Genomic DNA, 21,422 nt, shown 5'->3' on the forward strand with positions numbered 1-21,422 from the left:
TGCGTGTGCCAGGTGGGAACCCGTAGCCCCAGGATGACCCCAGAAACAAGAATCTTCAGAAATGCTGCCACCTGAGCCCTTTAAAAGCGAGAAGTCCTTCAATAACGAAAATCTGGCTCACAGCAGCCCAAGTAGTTTGATGATGGACTGATTCGAGACTAGCCAATCAGCTTACATGGGCCCAGCTGAAGCTCTGTGGCCCCTAACTCCTTAAGTTTTGCCCTGAACCTTGGACTGGGAAGGCAGATTTGAGAGCTTTGCCTCCCCTCTCCTTGCTGGTTGACCTCACAATAAAAGTCTCTCTTTTCTCAAAAGCCAGTGCCAGAGTATTGACTTCTGTGCACATCAGGCAATGAGCCCTCACTCAGTAACAGATGTAATATGTAATTCAGACCTCACAAGGTGGTCAATGACAGGAAAAATGAAACCTGAATGTCATTAGCTAATTTCGACTAATTTTCATAAGACTTTTCTTCTACAATTCCACCACTCCAGCAGAGCTCCAAGCTTTTGCTCTCACACCTGTACTCCAGTAGGTTCTGTTCACTCCTTCTGCCCCAGGTCATATACAAGTCTGACACTCCACATGACTGCTGGAGGGTGAGGATCTGACCAAAAAGTGGGGGAACCATCATTTCAGTCACTTCGGCGTTCTCAGATTCCCTAGTGCTTTTGAAGGGTACCAGAATATGCTGCCACAAAATATATCCACTTGGCATATTGATTATTTTGAGCTGAAGATAAGTGAGAAGAAGCAGATAGAAGAAAAGCTCTCTGCCCTTCCCCTATTTGCCCAAAAGCAGGACATTAATTTGTAAAGTATCCCCCCTCCTCTCTTCACCAAGGACAGACGTTAATCACTTGAGAAAACTCTAGACCCTATCAGCCCAGAGCTGGCAGCAGAGGAAGCTATATGACAAACTTTACTAACTGGTTCTTATCTTCCATTAGCTTCCCCCATATGTTTACCTTCCCACAATTCATTGCCCCTAGAAGCTCTAAGTCCCTTTCTCTTGTCTTTTCACTTTTTTACAAAATGTATTGTTCTTTTGTTAGGGTGCTAGATAAGCACAGGTTTTAACCATCCCTTTGAGTTACTAAGCACTGAGTACTCCTGCATGTATGTATGATGTATGGATTAATAAACATCTTTTTGTTATTCCCTAGTTAACCAGTCTTTTGACAGTCTCATTTTCAGAGACCCAGCCAAGGAACCTAAGATAGTGCTAAAAAAGAAATAACAGGATGAATGAAGCCATTTGCCCCACAATAGCAAACAAGACAATCGCAGTTTCAACCTCCCCTAGGAATCCTGATTGGCACTAGTGAGGTAATCTGCATGAGAAAATCCCTGCTGTTCCCTTCCCCCAAAAGAAGAGGAAACAATCCTTTCTCTTCTTTGATGTTAACTTCCTTGTCCCACTCTTCTGCTTATAAAACCTTTCCATTTTGTATAACTCTCAGAGTGCCTTTCTATTTACTAGATGGGATGCTGCAAGACTCATGAATTGTTGAATAACCAATTATCTCTTCAAACTTACTCAGTTGAATTTTGTTTTTAACAGATTTGTTGGCAGTGATGGGATCCCAAATGAACTTCTGGTGGCATTCGGGAACAGCAAGAGACACAGGTGTGGCACCCACAAACTCCTTTTGGAGTTTGCTGTCTTTCTCATTGTTTCTGAGGGCCCTGGGCAAGCTCGTCTTGGTCTGAGCTCCACTCTCGTTGTGTTGAAGGTCTCAATCTGTTTGGCTTTCCAATCCACTGCTTAGCAAGTCAGCTTGAGCTGGCAGACAGTTCCATCTGGAAGCTCAGTCCCCAGCCCCTGATTCAGTCTGCAATTCCCCAGTATTTGGTTTATCACTCTCTCCAGTTCCAGTTTGCAATCCTCATTTACCGAAGTCTGCTGGGAATGGCTAGAGGTATGCATAGGGCGTCCTATTGGCCAGTCCATAGTAATATTTACAGCCCTTGATTCTGTCCCCAGATTCCATGTTAGGAACTGCTGATGGTTTAGTCTGCAATTCCTCACTTGTTGGGAATGCTTCCCCAGATTCCACAGTGGGAACTGCTGGTGGCAGCTGCAGTCTCCGTTTCTTGGAATCGGTCCACAGTCCCATTCTTTGAGGCCTGCTGGTTCAATCTTTTCCCCAGTCTCTGGTTTTTTGGTTATTGCTGGTGTCCACAATTTCATTTCCACAGTCATTATTAGTTTCTCTTAAGGTGCACATGAGGTAAAGGCTATTGTTAAAAGAGAATCTTGTCAGCCAAAGAGTTTCAGTACTAATTTGGCTCCAGGAAAACCAAAGGCCTAGCTAAAAGATGTGGGATTCTTTATGTCCCAAGATTTGAGCATACCACCTTATTTTAATACGGCACACATGCTTATTTTATCTGAGAACTGTGATCACAGAAGCTGTAGATATTACAAAAATGGCAAACTATTGCTAAGTTTGTTTTGTGTCTTGAAGTTTAGCTTGGTAGCCATCAGGTAGGGGCTTCAAAATACAGCCAAACAAAAATGAGTTGCATTCCACTGTGGCTAGAAATGGCTGGACACAAATGTGGATTAAAGTCCATTTGTGGCCAGGAACCTACCAAACTGCTGCTTCTCTTAGCAAAATTAAAATGGCCATTATGGGGAAAGTTCCAGATAGCAATTTAAAAGTGTGACTAAAAGCAAGAGTTATGCAGGAGCCTCCAAATGTTTTCAAAATTCAAAAATAGCCTCACTGAAAGATTCATTGCAAAAGGCTAATAAAAAATTAAAGAGAGAAAAGGCACCTAAAACAATGCCACAATCTAATTCTTGGGGGAATTGGCCTTGCACATCTCTGCAGGGCCAAAGATGGGGCTCTATATGTTCAAAGTTCACTTTCCCTTTTTGCCAATTCCTGAAATCTCCTCTATTCATCTCAAAATGCTTGTAGATTTTGGGACATTAGAAAAAGAATTGTCCTGTACTTAAAAATTTACTAATGTTGACATCAGCATCATGGCAATGTGAGATGCTCCCTTTGTCTCTCTCCTTCAACCTAAAATGAGTAAAACGTCCATAACTCAACAAAGGCTACATTGCCCAACACACCAGAATGCTAGAGAGAGATCTTCACATTGGTACAAAGGTGAGTGGATTGGAGCATAGAGAAGAGGCAAATTGGGGGAACAGAAGAGGCAATCTTCATGATCCTGGTCCCCTGGATAGAGTGGTTAAGACAGCCACCTTGAGCCCTAGAGAGCCTGGTGGCCACAGCAGAGATATGCACATGACGCCAGCCTCCTGGCCACAGCTGTACCTGTGGCCACAAGAAACAGAGCAAGAGCTGAGGTGGAATACTGTAATCCAGATCCCCTAGCCACAGCCCAGAAACTGGTAGGAGCAGCAGAGGCATACACACAACTCTGGCCCTGACCATAATAACACCTATGGCCACAAGGAATCAGATGACTTTGGAGGCGGTGCCCTATGAACCCAGTTCCTTCCCCACCCGTCCCACCACAGTGGCAGTGCTTGTCACCTAGCTGACCCCAGATGCAGCAGAGGTGCCTCTCCATTGCTGTGCCCCAAGTGACACAGCCAGTGACAGCAGCAACACCAGCAACAGCAAGGCATCAGTGGCCCTACGAGTTGCAAGTAGTGACAAAGAGGGAACTGGAGGCACTCAATAGAAGCAATGGAGGTGGAAAGGGCCAATCTACAAATATAGTTACAGGTTGCTCATGTAAGAGAAATTAAAAACTAATGCTAAAGCACCACATATTGAAAACAAAGGCCTTTAATCACCAACTGGTTGAATAATTAGAATCAAAGCAATCAAAGCTATACCTAAATAAGAAAAATGTTTGCTATGACAAATGCGCTGGCAGAGGAATAACTCAGCAAGCAACATGAAAAGCCATGGTAACACAGCATCACAAAAATAAAATAACAGTTCTCCAGAACCCAAACATAAAGTCATGGAAGACTGTGATCTAACTGATAAAGAATTCAAAATAGTTGTCATAAAGAAACTCAATGAGCTATAAGAAAACTCAGAAAGGCAGTTCAGTGATTGCAGAAATAAAATTAATAAACAGAAGGAGTACTTCACCAAAGAGATTGAAACTCTAAAAAACAAAAACAAGCTGAAATTCTGGAGCTGAAGAATTCAATAAAACGAATGAAGAATGTATTAGAAAGCATTGGGAATGGACTAGAACATATGGAAGAGAGAATTAACAAACTCAAAGAGAGAAATCTAGAAATGATGCAGGAAGAATAAAAAAGAGAACAAGATTTTTTTTAAAGTAGAAATTATGTGAGAACTATTCAACTCCATTAGAAAGGGCAACATAAGGATCATGGGTATCTCAGAAGGACAAGAGAGAGAAGGGAGCAGAAAGCTTACTTAAAAAATTAATAAACGAGAACTTTGCAAACATGGAGAAGAAATTGGATATACAAATCCACGAAGCTAATAGAACACTCAATTATCTCAATGCAAAAAGATCTTCTCTAAGACAGATGATAACAAAACAGTCAAAAGTCAATGACAAAGAATATTAAAGTAAGCCAGGGAAAAAATAATTACCTACAAGAGAAGCCCCATTAGGTTAACAGCAGGTTCCTCAACAGAAAGTCTACAGGCCAGGAGAGAGTGGAATGATGTATTCAAGACATTGAAAGACAAAAACTGACAGCCAATAATACTCTATCCAGCAAAGTTATCCTTCAGATAGGAAGGAGAAATAAAGACTCTCCCAGACCATCCATAGCTGAGGGAGTTCATCCTAACTAGACACGCCTGACAAGAAACATTTAAAGGAGCTCTCCTCCCTGAAACAAGAAGGTGAAAGTACCAACACTCTGAGCAAGGTGATAAATAGACAGACAGAATCAGAAAATTGAAGCTGCATATCAGAATAGGTTGGTAAGCACTTAATTACAGCATAAAAGTTAAAGGAAAGGAAACATTAAAAAATAACTATACCCACTTCAATTTGGTAACAAACTCCCAACATAAAAAGAGATAATTTGTAACAACAAAAACATAGAAAAGGAAGGGAGAAGGGGCAAAACCTGTATAGACAAATGAAGATAAGATGCTATCAGTAAAAAAGGACTACTTACATATGAGACCTTATATACAAACCTCATGGTAACCACAAAACAAAAATTCAGAGCAGAGACACAAAACATAAAAAAAGAAGAAACTGAGAAACACGTCACAGAAAACCACCAAACTAAAATGGCAGACAGAAACACAAGGAAAAAGAAACAATGGAAATATAGAGCAACCAGGAAATAAAAGATAAAATGACAGTACTAAGTCCTCATATAAGAATAATCACCCTAAATGTTAATGGATAGAATTCACCAATCAAAAAATACAGAGCATCTGGCTGGATTAAAAAACCAGAGCCAACAATATGCTGCCTCCAGGAGACTCATCTCAGCTCTAAAGACAAACATAGGCTCAAAGTGAAGAGATGGAAGATGATACTCCAAGCAAATGGCCACCAAAAGAAAGCAGGTGTAGTCATACCTACATCAGACAAAACAGACTTCAAAACATAACAAGAGACAAAGATGGACATTATATAATGATAAAGGGGATAATTCATTACGAAGACAACATTTACTAACATACACACACCTAACATTGGAGCAATAGAAATAGAAAGTATTATTATTAACAGACCTAAAGAAATTGATACAACACAATAATAGTAGGGAACTTTAACACCTCACTTACATCAATGGATAAATAATCCAAACAGAAGGTCAACAAGAAAACATTAGACCAGATGGACTTAATGGATATATATAGAACATTCCATCAAAAAGCAGCAGAATGCACATTCATCTCAAGTGCATATGGAACGTCCTCAAGAATAGACAATATCTTGGGAAATAAAACAAGTCTCAATAAATTTAAGATTAAAATCATATGAAGCATCTTTTCCAATGAAACTAGAAGTACACTATAAGAAGAAAGCTGGAAAAGGCACAGATATGTGGAGACTAAACGATACGCTACTGAACAAATATTGGATCAATAAATAAATCAAAGGAGAAATAAAAACACTTGGAGACAAATGAAAATGAAAACACAATGTATTAAAACCTATGGGATAGAGGAAAGAGGGACATTCATAGCAACGCAGGCCACTTCAAAACAGAAAATCTCACCTGTTGCACCTAAATGAACTAGAAAAAGAAAAACAAATGAAGCTAAAGTCAGTAGAAGAAAGGAAACTAAAAATCAGAGCGGAAATAAATGAAATAGAGACTAAAAAGACAATTGAAAAGATCAATCAAAGAAAGAGCTGGTTCCTTGAAAAGATAAACAAAATTAACAAATCTTTAGCTAGACTCACTAAGAAAAAAAGCGAGAAGGCTTAAATAAATAAAATCAGAAACAAAAGAGGAAAAATTATAATAGATACACAGATCCATCAAATTATAAGAGACTACTATGAAAAGCCATATGCCAACAAATTGGATAACCTAAAAGAAATGGATAAATTCTTAGAATCATACAACCTTCTAAAACTGAATCAGGAAGAAATATAGAATCCAAATAGACCAATCACTAATAAGGAGATTGAAATAGTAACCAAAAACCTCCCCCAAAACAAAAGTCCAGAACCAGATGGCTTCTCTCGTGAATTCTACCAAACATTCGAAGGTTTAATACCTAACTCATTGTACCAACATTACCTTGATATCAAAACCAGACATGGGCAACACAAAAAATGAAAACTACAGGTCGATATCATGGAGGAACAGATGCAAAAATCCTCAACACAATATTAGCAAACAAAATTCAGCAATACATTAAAAGGATTGTAGGTAACACGGGCATTTTAACTATGTTTATTCTTCTAATCCATGTGCATGGAATATCTTTCCATTTCTTTATGTCATCTTTGATTTCTTTCAGTAATGAGATTCAATGCAACCTCAATCAGAATCTCAATGACATTCTTCACTGAAATAGAACAAAGAATCCTAAAATTCAAGTGGAACCGCAACAGACTCCAAATAGCTAAAGCAATCCTGAGAAAAAAGAACACAGCTCAAGGCATCACAATCCCTGACTTTGAAATATACTACAAAGCTATAGTAATCAAAACAACATGATACTGGCACAAAAACAGACACACAGATAAGTGGAACAGCATTGAAAGACCAGAAATAAAACCACACATCTATGGACAACAGCTAATCTTTGACAAAGGAGCCAAGAACATAAGATGGAGAAAGTTTCCTCAATAAATGGTTTTGGGAAAATTGGACAGCTACATGCAAAAGAATGAAGGTAGACCATTATCTTACCCCGTACACAAAAATTAACTCCGAGTGATTAAAGACTTGAATGTAAGACCTGAAATCATAAAATTCCTAGAAGAAAATATAGACAGTACACTCTTTGACATCAGTTTTAGCAGCATCTTTTTGAATACCATGTCTACCCAGGCATGGGAAACCATAGAAAAAATAAACAAATGGGACTACATCAGACTAAAAAGCTTCTCAAGGTCAAGGAAACTATGAATAAGACAAAAAGACAACCCATCAACTGGAAGAAAACCTGTGTAATCATATATCTGATAAAGGGTTAATTTCCAAAACATATAAATAACTCATACCACTCAACAACAACAACAAAAAACAAACACCACAATCAAAAAAATGGGCACAGGATATGAACGGACATTTTTCCAAAGAAGATGTACACATGGCCAATGGACTTTTGAGAAGATGTTCAACATTACTAATTATTAAGGAAATACAAATCAAAAATAACAATATCACCCTACACCTGTTAGTATGGCTGTAATTACCAAGACAAAACATAACAAATGTTGGAGAGGATGTGCAGAAAAGGGAACCCTCATACACTACTCGTGAGAATGCAAACTGTTGCAGCCACTATGGAAAACAGTATGGAGATTTTTCAAAAAATTAAAAATAGAAATACCATATGATCCAGCTATCCCATTACTGGATATTTATCCAAAGAACTTGAAATCAACAATTCAAAGAGACTTATGCACCCCTATGTTCATTGCAGCATAATTCACAATAGTCAAGATGTGGAAGCAACCCAAGTGCCCATTGACTGATGATGGGATAAAGAAGATGGGGTATATATACACACACACACACACACACTAGAATACGACTCAGCCATAAAAAAGATGAAATCATCCCATTTGCAACAACATGGATGGGCCTTGAGGGTTTTATGTTAAGCAAAATAAGCCAGAGAAAGGCAAACACCACATGATTTCTCATTTGTGGAAGATAAACAAACACATGGACAAAGAGAAAAGATTAATGGTTACCAGAGGGGACGAGGGTTTGTGGTGGGCAAAAGGGGTAAAGGAGCACATATATATGGTAATGGGTCAAAATTAGACTATTGTTGGTGAGCATGATGCAGTCTATACAGAAACTGATAAATAATCATGTACACCTGAAATTACACAATGTTATAAACCATTATGACCTCAATAAAATAATTGAAAAAATCAATAGGTTAAAAGAATCATACCTCATGAGCAAATGAGATTAATTCCAAGGATACAAGGATGGTTTGACATTTGCAAATCAATGAACATGTTATAGCACATTAACAAAATGAAGAATAAAAATCATATGATCATCTCAATAGACTCAGAGAAAGCATTTGACAAGACCCAGCATCCATTTATGATACAAACAGTCAATAAAATGGGTATAGAAGGAAAGTGCCTCAACTTTGAAATGGCCATATATGACAAACCCACAGCTAACATTATACTCGGTGATGAAAAACTGAAAGTTATTCCTCTAAGACAAGGATGCCTACTGTCACCACTCTTGTTCAACATAGTATTGGAAGTCCTAGACAGAGCAATTAGGCAAGAAAAAGAAATAAATGTCATCCAAATTGGAAAGGAATAAGTAAAATTGTCACTATTTGAGAATAACATGATTTTATACAGGGAAATCCATCAAAAAAAACTATTAGAAATAATATGCGAATACAGTAAAGTTGCAGAGTTTAAAATGAACATAAAAAAATCAGTTAGAGCCAGCCCTGATGGTCTAGTGGTTAAAGTTAGGCACTTCTGCCTTGGTGGCCTGGGTTCATTTCCTGATCGTGGAACCACACCACCTATCTTTCAGTTGCCAGGCTATGGTGACAGCTCACATAAAAGAAACGTGACTTACAACTGGGATATACAACCATGCACTGGGGCTTTGGGGAGAAAAAAAAAAAGAGGAAGATTGTCAACAGATGTTAGCTCAGGGTGAATCTTTCCCTGCCAAAAAGAAAAAAAATTCAGTTGCATTTCTATACACTAACAACAAATTAGCAGAAAAAGAAATCAAGAAAACAAATCCATTTACAATAATAACACAAAAAAATAAAATACATAGAAATAAATTTAACTGAGGAGGTAAAAGATCTGTATACTGTAAATTACAAGTCATTGTGGACATAAATGGACGAAGACACAAAAAAAGGGAAAGATACTCCAGGCTGAAGGATTCAAAGAATTAAGATAATTAAAATATCCGTATTACATAAAGCAATGTACAGATTCGATGCAATCTCTATCAAAATCCTAATGAGGTTTTTCATGAAAATAGAACAAAGAATCCTAAAATGTATATGGAACCACAAAAGACCCCATAGCCAAAGCAATCCTGAGAAAAAAGAAAAAAACTGGACGTATCACACTTCCTGATTTCAAAGTATACTACAAAGCCATAGCAATCAAAATAGCATGGTATTGGCAGAAAAACAGACATATAGATGAGAGGAACAGAATTGAAAGCCCAGAAATAAACCTACACATACATGGATAGCCAATTTTTGACAAAGGAGCCAAGAACATACAATGCAGGAAGGAAAGTCTCTTTAATAAATGGTTTTGGGAAAACTGGACAGCCACGTGCAAAAGAATGAAACTAGATCGCAGTCTTACACCATACACAAAAGTCAACTCAAAATGGATTACAGACTTGAATGTAAGACCTGACACCATAAAACTCTTAGAAGAAAACACAGACAGTATACTCTTTGACATCGATCTTAGTAGTATCTTTTCAGATATGTCTCCTCAGGCAAGGGAAACAAAAGCTAAAATAAATGGGGCTACATCAAACTAAGAAGCTTCAACACAGCAAAGGAAACCACTAACAAAATGAAAAAACAACCTAACAATTAGGAGAAAATATTTGCAAATCATACCTCCAATAAGGAGTTAATACCCTAAATATATAAAGAACACATACAACAGCAAAACAAACAAACAAAAACAAACAACCTGATTAAAAAGTGGGAAGAGGATTTAAACAGACATTTTTCAAGAGAAGATATACTGATGACCAACAGACACAGGAAAAGATGTTCGACATCACTAATTATTAAGGCTATTCAAATCAAAACCACAATGAGATATCACCTCATGCCTGTCATAGTGGCTATTATTAAAATGACAAGAAATAACAAGTGTTGGAGAGGATGAGGAGAAAAGGGAACACTCACGTACTGCTGGTGGGATTGTAAATTGGTGCAGCCACTATGGAAAACAGTATGGAGATTTTCAAAAAATTAAGAACAAAACTACCATATGATCTAGCTATTCTACTTCTGGGTATTTATCCAAAGAATATAAAAACACTAATTTGAACAGATATATGCACCCCTATGTTCCTTGCAGCATTATTTACAATAGTCAAGACATGGAAAATACCTAAGTGCCCATTGATGGATAAATGGATAAAAAAGATGTGAGATATATATATCACATGGAATATTACTTAGCTATAAAAAAGATGAAATCTTACCATTTGTGACAAAATGGATGGACCTTGAGAGTATGAGCTAAGTGAAATAAGTCAGATGGGGAAATATAAATACCATATAATTATTTCACTCATAGTGGGAGATCAAAAGAAACACAACAAGCAAATAAACACAAAGATACAGAGAACAGTTTGGCAGTTACCAGAGGGAAAGGGTGGAAAGGGGAGGGCAAAATGCATGTAGGGGATCATTTGTACGGCGATGGGTAGAAACTAGACTTTTAGTGGTAAACACAATGTAGTATAAACAAAAGACAAATTATAATGATGTCCACCTCATATCTATGTATATTATAGACCAATGTTACTGCAATACGAAAAGATAGAAATGTGGAAGGAGATATGCCCTCATGAAAAAAAATTTAAATTACTCTAGATCTCTGATAATAAGCAAATATTCCCCCAAAACTTCATTTTGGCAAAAACTTGAATGCTTTTCTCTGTAACTTTGTGATGCAGATTTCTACGCCGACCTTCTCTAGGAACTAAGAGCAATTCTTTGAAATGCGAACTTTATGGAGAAGTTTCTCATCAGAAGGAAAAAGAAAAGGAAGCATATGGAAATTGGGGTAATGAAAAATTTTAAATATCTTCTCCACAAATATTAGTAATTTAAGCTGTTGCCATCTATTTGTACGTCTTCATATGTATGTTGTAACTGTGATATATATATTCTTTTTTTTTTAACCTCTGTTTGGTATTGCCAAAATTAATTTGTAAAAGGAGCTTTATTTAATTGGCTTAAAGAAAATTAAGCACTTATATAAATTAAACTCTCATAATAAACACTAGCCCGAATGAATTTCAAGTTCACATAATCTGGGAAAATATTAGGTATTAAAGCTAGTTTAAGCTTTTCATTTTAATTAAAATAGGCATGTCTTCAGAAGTATCAGCATTATATGTAATGTAGATAAATAACTTTTATTCTACCTGGGTTTACTTGTTAAATTCATGTTATCTCTGCTGCAAAATTTGTCAGCAAAAAATAACTTACAATGATGGCTGATTTTGTCTAATGTTTCATGAAGTTTTCATGAGTAATCTAAGTATGATTGTTAAAATAAGTACATTAAATAGATGTAAATGAGATGAAAGATTTTAGGCAAACTTTTCAAATGTTATCCCCAAAACTTTTTGGTAACCTGAAACCTTACAAGTTTTCTAAGGTAAATTAAATGATGGGAATTCATTGAATGACTAGATCATTTCCAAATAAGATAAAATATTATAACATTAATTGCTAAACAAGTGTAAGTTTACTTACTTTTTCCTTTTATTAAAGACAAACAAAGATATTTGGGTTTGTTAGTAAAGATGTTTTGTGCCATGCTGAAAAGCACGTTTCTAAAAATTAAAAAATTTGTCAAGCCACAGAATGCTAATATTAAAGACAGTCACAATTGCTTACTTTTTACCCCCTGATCTCATATAAAATGGTCACTAAAGAAATATACTCTCTGTGGGAGCTGAACATTTTTCTCAATCTATTTATTTCCTATTAATAGAAGATTGGGAACCTATGGGCATTTTTAAATCTGAAATATTCACAGGCTTTTTCAGTCTAAGGTCATGGTTTCTTGGGGCAACAGCTCTCTCAAAAAGCAGTAAGTTTCTTAAGTATTTGATAGTAGTCCATTCCTCACGCCAAGACCCACAGCCACAGTTGCTTTTCCTGGTCTAGTCCTGTGCTCAGAGGCTGGATGTTGCCTTTCTTTCTAATCCTCATTTCTCTGTTTCTTCCTTCATCACAGCTCTTCTGCTTCTCTTGACCACCTTGATATTTCCCGGAACAATTAGCTGGAGGCTCACACTTAATCTGATGTTAGCTCAGAGAACTGTTACTAGATGCTTGACCCATGAAGTCATTTACAGTTGTGTATCATGCTGTTTGGTATATGAAAGCAGATAGCTTTTCCAACATTGTAGTAATTCAGAATTTCTGGACTTTTTCTATTTCTTTTATTTTTTTTATTTGCAAATTGTCAAGTTTTTTCTTAAGTTTATGTCTTTCTTATCATACTTCGCCATATGTGTGCAACCAACTCACACTACACACAGCTTTATCCTCTAGAACTGTGGGATCCGTTAAGAAGTATTCTGTCTCCCAGGACATCACAGGTGAGAGTTTTACCACGTTCTGCCTTTGTATCATCTTTCTAGTCTTCGATACTACAACAAAGAGCTGTAGTATCTTTACCTGACAGCTAAGAGTTCAGTCAATTACACATATTTTTGGTTTTTATTATGATGGAACCCCATTTATGGCACAGATTTATGTATCAATAAGGATAGAATAACCCTACTTCAGCAACAAATAACCCTCAAATCTCAGTAGCTTAACACAAAATTTGTTTCTCATTCATGCTGCACTACCATCTTGGGTTGAATGAGTGCTCCACAGCAACTCTGAACTCAGGTTACAGGAGGCACCACTGTCTTGTAGCTACATTAAATAAGGGAGAGAGAGAGGCTGCAGAATTATGCTGGGAAGTGGCTTACATAACTTCTGTGCACATTTGCCATGAGGAGCGAGTGTCTCTGTTATGAAGTCCAGGTTTGCTTAGGCCCAAAGATGTTTCAGAGTTTAATGGTACAGGCTTTTGATCACTTTATTGATCCTATAGTTACTAATTATAGTTCATTCTCCTTCAGAGAACACACATATATAAAAGAATTTCTTGTGTTAGGAGAAGTTCAAAAAATAGCTACCACTTAATAATATTTCCTTCTGAATTTTCTCATTTTATCTCATTAGGACTCATTCCTCTTATGGCTAAGGTTTTTTTCACAGGAAATCTTTACCAAAATCTATCCTGTGTTGTTCACCAGATATACAAATATATGCTTCAGTTCAGATTAAGACATTGTTTGCTTATTATCCCGGAAAGCTCATCAATCCCTGTGTAAACCAGGGAATGCAAATATATATCTGGAGATCTAGAGGATGGAAGCATACCCATCGGGGCAGGAGGAAACTTTTGGAGGTGATGGATATGTCATGTCATTGATTGTGGTGATGGTTTTGTGGGTGTATACTTATCTCCAAACTCATCAAGTTATATACATTGATTATGTACCCCTTTTTGTAATTCAGCCACACCTCAATAAAGTGTCAGCAGGATTTGGGTTGGGAGAGGGCATTTCAAGGCATTCAAATGGGAATGGACTGCTTCAAGAAGAGAATTTCACTACTTGGAAATAATTTCTGCTGGATGGGGCCAGATTATAGAGGTATTTGAACTTTGTTAAGTTTTGAGTTACTTATTTGAAAATAGGGGATTCTTGCAATTTTTTCTTTTCTTTTTTCTTTTGGTGAGGAAGATTGGCCCTGAGTTAACATCTGTTGCCAAACTTCCTCTTTTTGCTTGCAGAAGATTGGCCCTTAGCTAACATCTGTGCCAATATTCCTCTATTTTTTGTATGCAGGACTCCACCTCAACATGGCTTGATGAGCAGTGTGTAGGTCCCTGCTTGGGATCCAAACCCTCGAATCCCGAGCTGCCAAAGCAGAGTGCATGAACTTAACCACTATGCCAGCCCCGAGGAGATTCTTGCAATTTTAAACAATGTAACACACAGAAAATGACTGAAAGAAAATTGACTCGGTAAGAGAGTGTGAGATGAAAATGGAGATAGCAGAGACAGATGAAAAGTGTGACTTCACCAAGATCAAGAGGCTGTAAATGGTAGAGCAAGACACCTAACCTGGGCTCCTTATCCTGAGTCCTGTGCTATCTAACTATTGAAGGATCTGTCTGCTGTATCAATTCTTGCATGTGAACTGGTTCGCAGTGTCCAGTGAGGACATCCTTTTTCCAAACTGAGCCAAGAGTATGTTTAGGCAGTGGAGTCTGCAGTGGAGTATACCATCCAGCATGTCTCCACTGTCAGCCTGCTAGGATGACAGACTCTGAAAATTCACTTCACAAGAAAATGAGTTAAAGTGAGTTTTGTTTTGTTTTGTTTTAAATAACCAGAGTAAGTCATGCTTTCCTGGACAGCTTTATACTTCATTACCCACACTGGAGGGGGAGGCTAAAACAGTATCAGATCCTGAGGGTAAGTCTTACTTAAAGAGGCTTAATATCTGCTTCAGCTGAAGATCAATGGATAGAGTAATGTGGGGCTCAGGCAGTTCAGAGCAAGTGGACATAAAGCAGAGGTGGGCACAGTGCACGATAAGCATCTTAGAAGAGATGGAAGATCACACCTGGAAAGTGACCTAAAATATTGTCTCAATGAGCCTCACTATGGGGAAGTTGAGGCCAAGAAACTTTAAATAATTGAGTATCTTGTCCTCGCTATCCTTTCTAGCCTATGTGATCACCAGGTAGTTTCAGAGCATACTGCTATCTAAGGAAGGAGTCTAAATAAATTCCAGCCATTCAAGAATTCATGCTCTGTCTCAACCTATCACTTGCGCCCATCTCCCCATCCCCTTACTTGGATGTTCTGCTGTTGGATCTTCCATTCATTGTGTAGCAAGAATGCCTTGGCTAACCCCACCTCTCTACCTCTTTTTTTGGCTTAGTTTCACCTGGACTTCTCTCTCTTATTTTCTATGCTTCTAAATAAGGCCAATCATTGGCTGCTCCTCCAGGAGCCTACTCTCTAAGCCCACTTCTGAGCCTTCTGTAGGGGGACTCTTGCAACAATTATTTTGATAATAACTTATATATATTCAATGATTTATAGACTGCAAACATCGATATGCATCATCTTCCTTAGTACTCACAGCAGCCCCATGGAGTTAGCATTGTTACAACCATCCCCATTTTGCAGATGAAAACACTAGACTTGGAAAGTTTAGGTGACTTTCTCAAGACTCCTCTGCCAGTAAGTGGTAAAGACAGGACTTGGAAACCTTAGACTTTCTCATTCCACATATCATGCTCTATCACCTGATGTTTATCACATGGAGTTTTTCACTTTTAAATAAACATGTCTAATTTCTCCAATTAGATTCAAAAGTTACTGAGGACAGGAACACCATTTTAGGCCTCTTTCTGGTCTCCGAGGCTCGTATAGTATCTGGTTGATTAATGATGTTTTCCCAAGTTTCTCAAACATATCATATGTCAACAGAAGTGTTAAAGGGCTCGGGTGAGGTTTGGCGTTCTTACGCCAGGAGTTCAAGAACACAAGCAAACTATCCTGGTATTCTACCCTCCTCTCTACACAGTCCCCGACTGAAGGAATTACATGCAAAACAAAACACGACATAAGAATCAAAGATTGCTTTAACTCCGTATAGAACTATAGGTTCTGTATTGGCCTGGATTGACCTATACTCCTTAATGAGGCCTCTCATTTCCTTGCCCTGACTCCAATTCAGCAAGACTGCAAAGCAAGCCCAGGTCTAATTCATCTACCCAAGACAGGACGCAGGAAGATGAGGAAAGAGAAAAGAAAAGCCTTTACCACACTTGTCCTGAAGAAGCAGGGCTTACCTGTGTCTTAGGCAGAAAGTAGAGGAGATGATGATGTATCAATTATGGAGCCATGGAACCCAATTCGCAAGGGGAGTTTATTAGGCAACCACTGAGTACTTACAGATCGCATTGTGGGTCGGAGATGGAAGCAGCTTTGGTGCAGTGGGAAACTAGATCAAAGGGGAAGATCTTTGTTCATAGTATGAATAATCTAATGTAGGCACCACATTTGTGATGGTTGAAGCTAAAGGCTGGTTAATCTTGCACTGATACGAAGATGAAAACATTCTAGAGAGAGAGTGTCTGACTGTCAGAGCTTAGGTCTCGTGCCCACTCACCTGGCTGTATGAGAGTGAGAGATGGAGTCAAAGAAATTGATGGTAGCTCTCCTTGCTGGTCCACCTCCTTCTGAAGTAGAAAGATACACCTTGGACTTTTTGTCACACCAGACTTTTTGCAACAGGAGATAGATAATTGCTTCAAATGAAGTCTGAATGCTGTTAGCAAAGAGAAATGGATATTGGATGATCAAAGCCCAGCAGAGCTGGATTCTGACCTTTAAGAAATAGGAACCCTATAATGTAGCCCAGTGATTGTCTTAGAGGATGGCCAGATTGATCACTCCTCCTTGTGGTAAACTATCACAGAAATGAGGGGGAAAAGACCAAGCATGGAGCAGAGGTAAACAAATGTCTCATTGTCAATGAGATACGGCTCCAGTTATCTCCAGGGAGCTGGAGGCAACCATCCTTGTATAGCAGGTCACTGAGATTGCAAAGGTTTAGCTGAAGTTCTGGTGCCTGCCCAATAAGATCCTGGAACAAGATGGACAAGGGGGCATTCCCCCAAGGGAAGGTGTGAGGGAGATGGTTCTTCTTAAGAAGGAAGTAGGGCAGCTTTGCTATAATGTCTGTGAGCTGAAACAAAGCATTTTTCTCCTCTGCTGTGGTGATTTTTCTCCACCCCCCTCAAGGGTTATGTGACCTTGGGCACCCCTCCTCATAGTCTACTTCTTCTCCACGAGAGGTTGTATCCCAAGTGAGGCCAGTCCAGAGCGAATTGTTTCTTAGAATGGGTGGACCCGGTTTGATTCAGTGGTTTGACAGCTTCCAATGGGATGATTAGTTTCTGATTCGGGGTACATTATGGAGAGTGAGGAGGCCATTGTGATACTAAGAATTCTCTGTGTAATGGCTAATCTTCTTGAGAGTGATTTTGGTTTTCAGGATCAGATGTTAGTTATCTGAAGAAATAGGCTTTTGCTTGGGAGGCTGAGGGACAGAAGGCCTGAGTTTCTGGAGTAGGCATGACAAGGGTCAGGCACTTACCTTGGTGTGGGTATAGAGAAAGATGTTTACCTGCTAACATAGTGTTCCACAATGCAACCTAGTGTTTTGAGAATGGAAGATCTTTGAAGCTTTGGATAACAACAAGGTAAAATTCCCATTACAAAAGAAATAACCATAGTTACCTCTGAATTACAAGTGCAGGGGAAGAATTCCTCTTGGGGCAAGCTGATTTTTTGGTTCAGAAAAGCCCAATGATCGGTCTTTGATAATGAGAAATAAGATCCAGATATGTTCCACGTGAGCAATGCTTGATGCAAGAGAGAGCTATCTGGAGCTATATAACAAAGTAAAAGGAATTTTTTCTTTCTTGCAGGATTCATGGGAGATAGGCAGGAAGAGGACCCGACACTGAAAGAGAGTCTGGGCTGCCCACAGGGCATAGGAAGGGAATACTACTACTTGTACTTAGTTATTAAAGGCCAATTTCTCCCAGGAGACAAGACATGCAGGCAGTTGGGTGACATTAGGACGTAGATATTGTGCCTTATTTTTCCTTTTGTGGTAGAGTACCCTGGTATCCGCCCTCAGGATGAGACCTGGGGGCCAGGGACCTGATGTCATGAGCATCCTGGGGAAGCATTCCTCACTGGACCTTGCTGTGGTTCTGCTTTGATAGAGTCAGTTCTGGGCTGTGGACTCCAAGTGAGTGGATGCCTCTGAACCTGCCACGGCAGGCAGGGGCAGGAAGTTTTTTCAGAAAGATGTTTATATTATTTCTGTGTAAGTAGTTCCAAAACCATGGACAGAGGTTGCTCCAGACTTAAAGACCTACACAATCTTTTCCAAAAATCTGGGTTGTAGAAATAAATTCTGGACAGTGCGAGTCAATTACTAACGTACGTATGCTCTGCTTTCCAGCTCTTGATTTAGATAGAATATCATATCTTATTCTATCTCTGGCTATTTTCACTTCATATCCTTAACTTTATTACCGTTTTGTGCTCTTTCATCACTTTGAACATAGTTAATGTCACGAATATTGTCATTGCTGCTCAGTTCCTCTTTTACAGCACAACAGAGTCTTCTAAAATATGGGCAGACATGTTCACAGTGTGCCCCTAGAATTATTTAATTAGGACAGTTAATGTTAAATAGCACTTCACTGTAATGCATCAGCAGTTGATGTCTCAGCCTGGCAATCTGCACTCCTTCTCTATCTACATTGTCCTCATCAAACTCATGGTGGCTACAAATGGAGGAAACTTTCCAATGTATTTTCCTCATGATTACTGCCGAACCTCCCAATTCTTAGAATAACCACCTTGAAAGGGGACACAGATGGATGCAGCAAGGCTGGGCTAGTATATTGGATCCTGGGAAGACACCAGACTATAGTCCTCACACATGACCTCTAGCTTTCCTGTGGTGGCCCTGCTCCTTCTGCAAAAGAATTCCATTCCAAGGCAGATGGCTACTCCAGTCCCTTGTGGCTTTTAAAATAATGCATTTCAAATTCAGTATTTCTGTCTCAAGTATCTGTGTATTGTGGAACAAAATTCCCTAAGGAACAGGATCCCCATCAGACCTGCAGACATGATGCCTTGATAGATGGGGCAGGAGAGAGGAAAGAGGATCCCAGAGTAGAGGAAACAGCTGCAAATGACAATTTTTCTCATGTTGCCCTAGTCTTGCTCTTTCCAGGTGGTTCTGAGCCCTCATTTTCTCATGTGAGTCCCTCTCATGGGCCATGGGATGAGTCAGAGGGGAACTCTGTCTACTGAGGTGTAGACCCTAGTGCAAAGGTTATCACTAGCAGTTCCTCTGTCTTCTCATCTCTCATCCTTGAACCTGTAGTTGGTATTTCTGTTGGTTGATAGTCTGAAAAGTTGGACTAGTGTGTCAACTTCCTTCACTGCTCAGAATACAGCCAGATAATTCTTGCCCTCATGATTACATATCTCAATAGCCTAATCTATCAGAGAAGCAGCACCTTGAGAAACTGGCATCTTTATCCCTCACACTTTCATTAGGCAAAACTTATTTTGGTTTCTTTCATTTTATTTTCATGCTAAAGTTTTATGATCATTAGCTGGCTCTAGAATCCTTTAAATTATACACAATCATTATAACTGGTTTTAAAAAATATATTATTACCAACAATCATTTATTTAGCATCTCATATTTATAAGTGCTTCGAATGGATTTTTATTAGTAAACTCCCAAGACTTCAGACTTTTTACTTCTGCTCTGTTTGTGTGCCTAATCCCGAGCTTCTGTGACTGGTCATATCATCCCAATGATGTTTCTTGAAGAGTAATACTAACGTGCCAGTCTAATTGGGCTACATGACTTCAAGCTCTAGATATACAGGCATTACTAACTGCCTGGCAACTGGCCCACAATGAATAGTTCCAAGTGGCAATGCCTCTAGAAGCGGCCTCTAGAGTGCTCCGCAAGCTTTGAAAATCATAGAGACCAGTGGTGGGATGCCTTTAAAAGCAGAGACCCTGACTCTTTTGTTCTGAGCACTGGGCTCTTGGTCAGAGTCTATGAGCAACTGGACGAGTGCAGTTGGCCAAAGACATGCAGATCATGTGTGATAGCAGATTCAGTGAGTATCCACTCACCTGGACTTCTCTTATACTTAATTCATAAGGAGTTATGATCTCTTATGGCTTAGATCAAGAGAAAGTTTCTGGCAAGGGCATGGATTCTGGAGATCCTACATGCATGAACTAGCATCCTGAATTTATTATTCATGCTTTATGACCTGAGGAATTGCTTAACTTTCTTTGTCTGAATTTCCTTATTTGAACAAATGGAGATAATAATAGTATTTAATTCATTGGGTTGATTAAATGAATTATTTACTTCTCTATTATCTAAGAAGACACATAATAGAATAGTGCCCACCACATATAAGTTCTCAATAAGTAATGGTTATTACAAATATAATTTTTTATTATTTAGAGTGGACATCAAGATTTCATCTTGATGTACTCTGTGGCTTCTGTCTCACTCTAGCCTTTTCTGGTAACTAGTCCCAGTTGAGCCTTACACAGAAACAATCAAATGTATGCAGTTGATAACAAGGCACTGGGGAGTAATTTCAGCTAAGGCTAGGCGGGTACCACGACCCTATTTGTGGCTCCGCATGTTTGGCCCTGGACCAGGGTCTATGTCTTCCTACTATTCATCGATTTATTGATTGATTAGATTTACACAGCAGATGAATGGCTGCCACCTTTAACATTGTCCAGATACTAGCCTGCTGCCTTTGAGCTGCCAAAAGTCTCCTTGAATCCATGTGGCTACATGGAAGAGGTCAAAGTTTTCTCTTCTTCAAGGAGAAATGCTTAAATAATTTAACATGTGGCATTTGATCGTTTCTTGACCTTTTGAAAGAAGCAATAACAGTGCTACTAAAAGATCTGAGAATAGTATAACAAGGTCAGGTCAAGACTTCCTGATAGAGTGGTTAAGAGTATGTGGAGCTTGAACCCTGGTTCTGGCACCTACTTGCTGTGTGACCTTGAGGAAGTCAGTTCCTCCATCTGCAAACTTGGGACAACAATAGCATCCTGTGCATTGAGTCTTTGTAAAAGTTAAAATAATCAACATGAAGTGCTTAGCACAAGGCCTGGAATATAATTAAAAATAATAGTAAATATTAAAATAATAATATAAAGATAAATATATACTTTATATATAAAAATATATAAAGATAATATAAAAATAGCCTGATTGGTATATTGGAGAAATGAATGTGTTTCTTGAATGTAGAAGTGAAAAACAAGGTAAACCTCATGAAGATACTATATTAATTACTTAATTGTGTTCAGCCAAAG

At 38.5% G+C, this 21,422-nt stretch overlaps 1 long non-coding RNA gene across 1 annotated transcript in view; it reads left to right on the top strand.

Moving 5' to 3' along the window:
* The first annotated feature begins 1,564 nt into the window (after nucleotides 1-1,564).
* The window catches only part of LOC139042191 (uncharacterized), a 31,009-nt gene continuing 11,151 nt past the window's right edge, over nucleotides 1,565-21,422 (top strand). Inside the window, exons 1-2 of the long non-coding RNA XR_011498614.1 lie at nucleotides 1,565-1,631; nucleotides 11,310-11,419. This is a non-coding gene — a long non-coding RNA (uncharacterized lncRNA). The remainder of the gene's footprint in view (nucleotides 1,632-11,309; nucleotides 11,420-21,422) is intronic.

This window comes from Equus asinus, chromosome 26 (genome assembly GCF_041296235.1).
Source record: "Equus asinus isolate D_3611 breed Donkey chromosome 26, EquAss-T2T_v2, whole genome shotgun sequence".
NCBI lineage: Eukaryota > Metazoa > Chordata > Mammalia > Perissodactyla > Equidae > Equus > Equus asinus.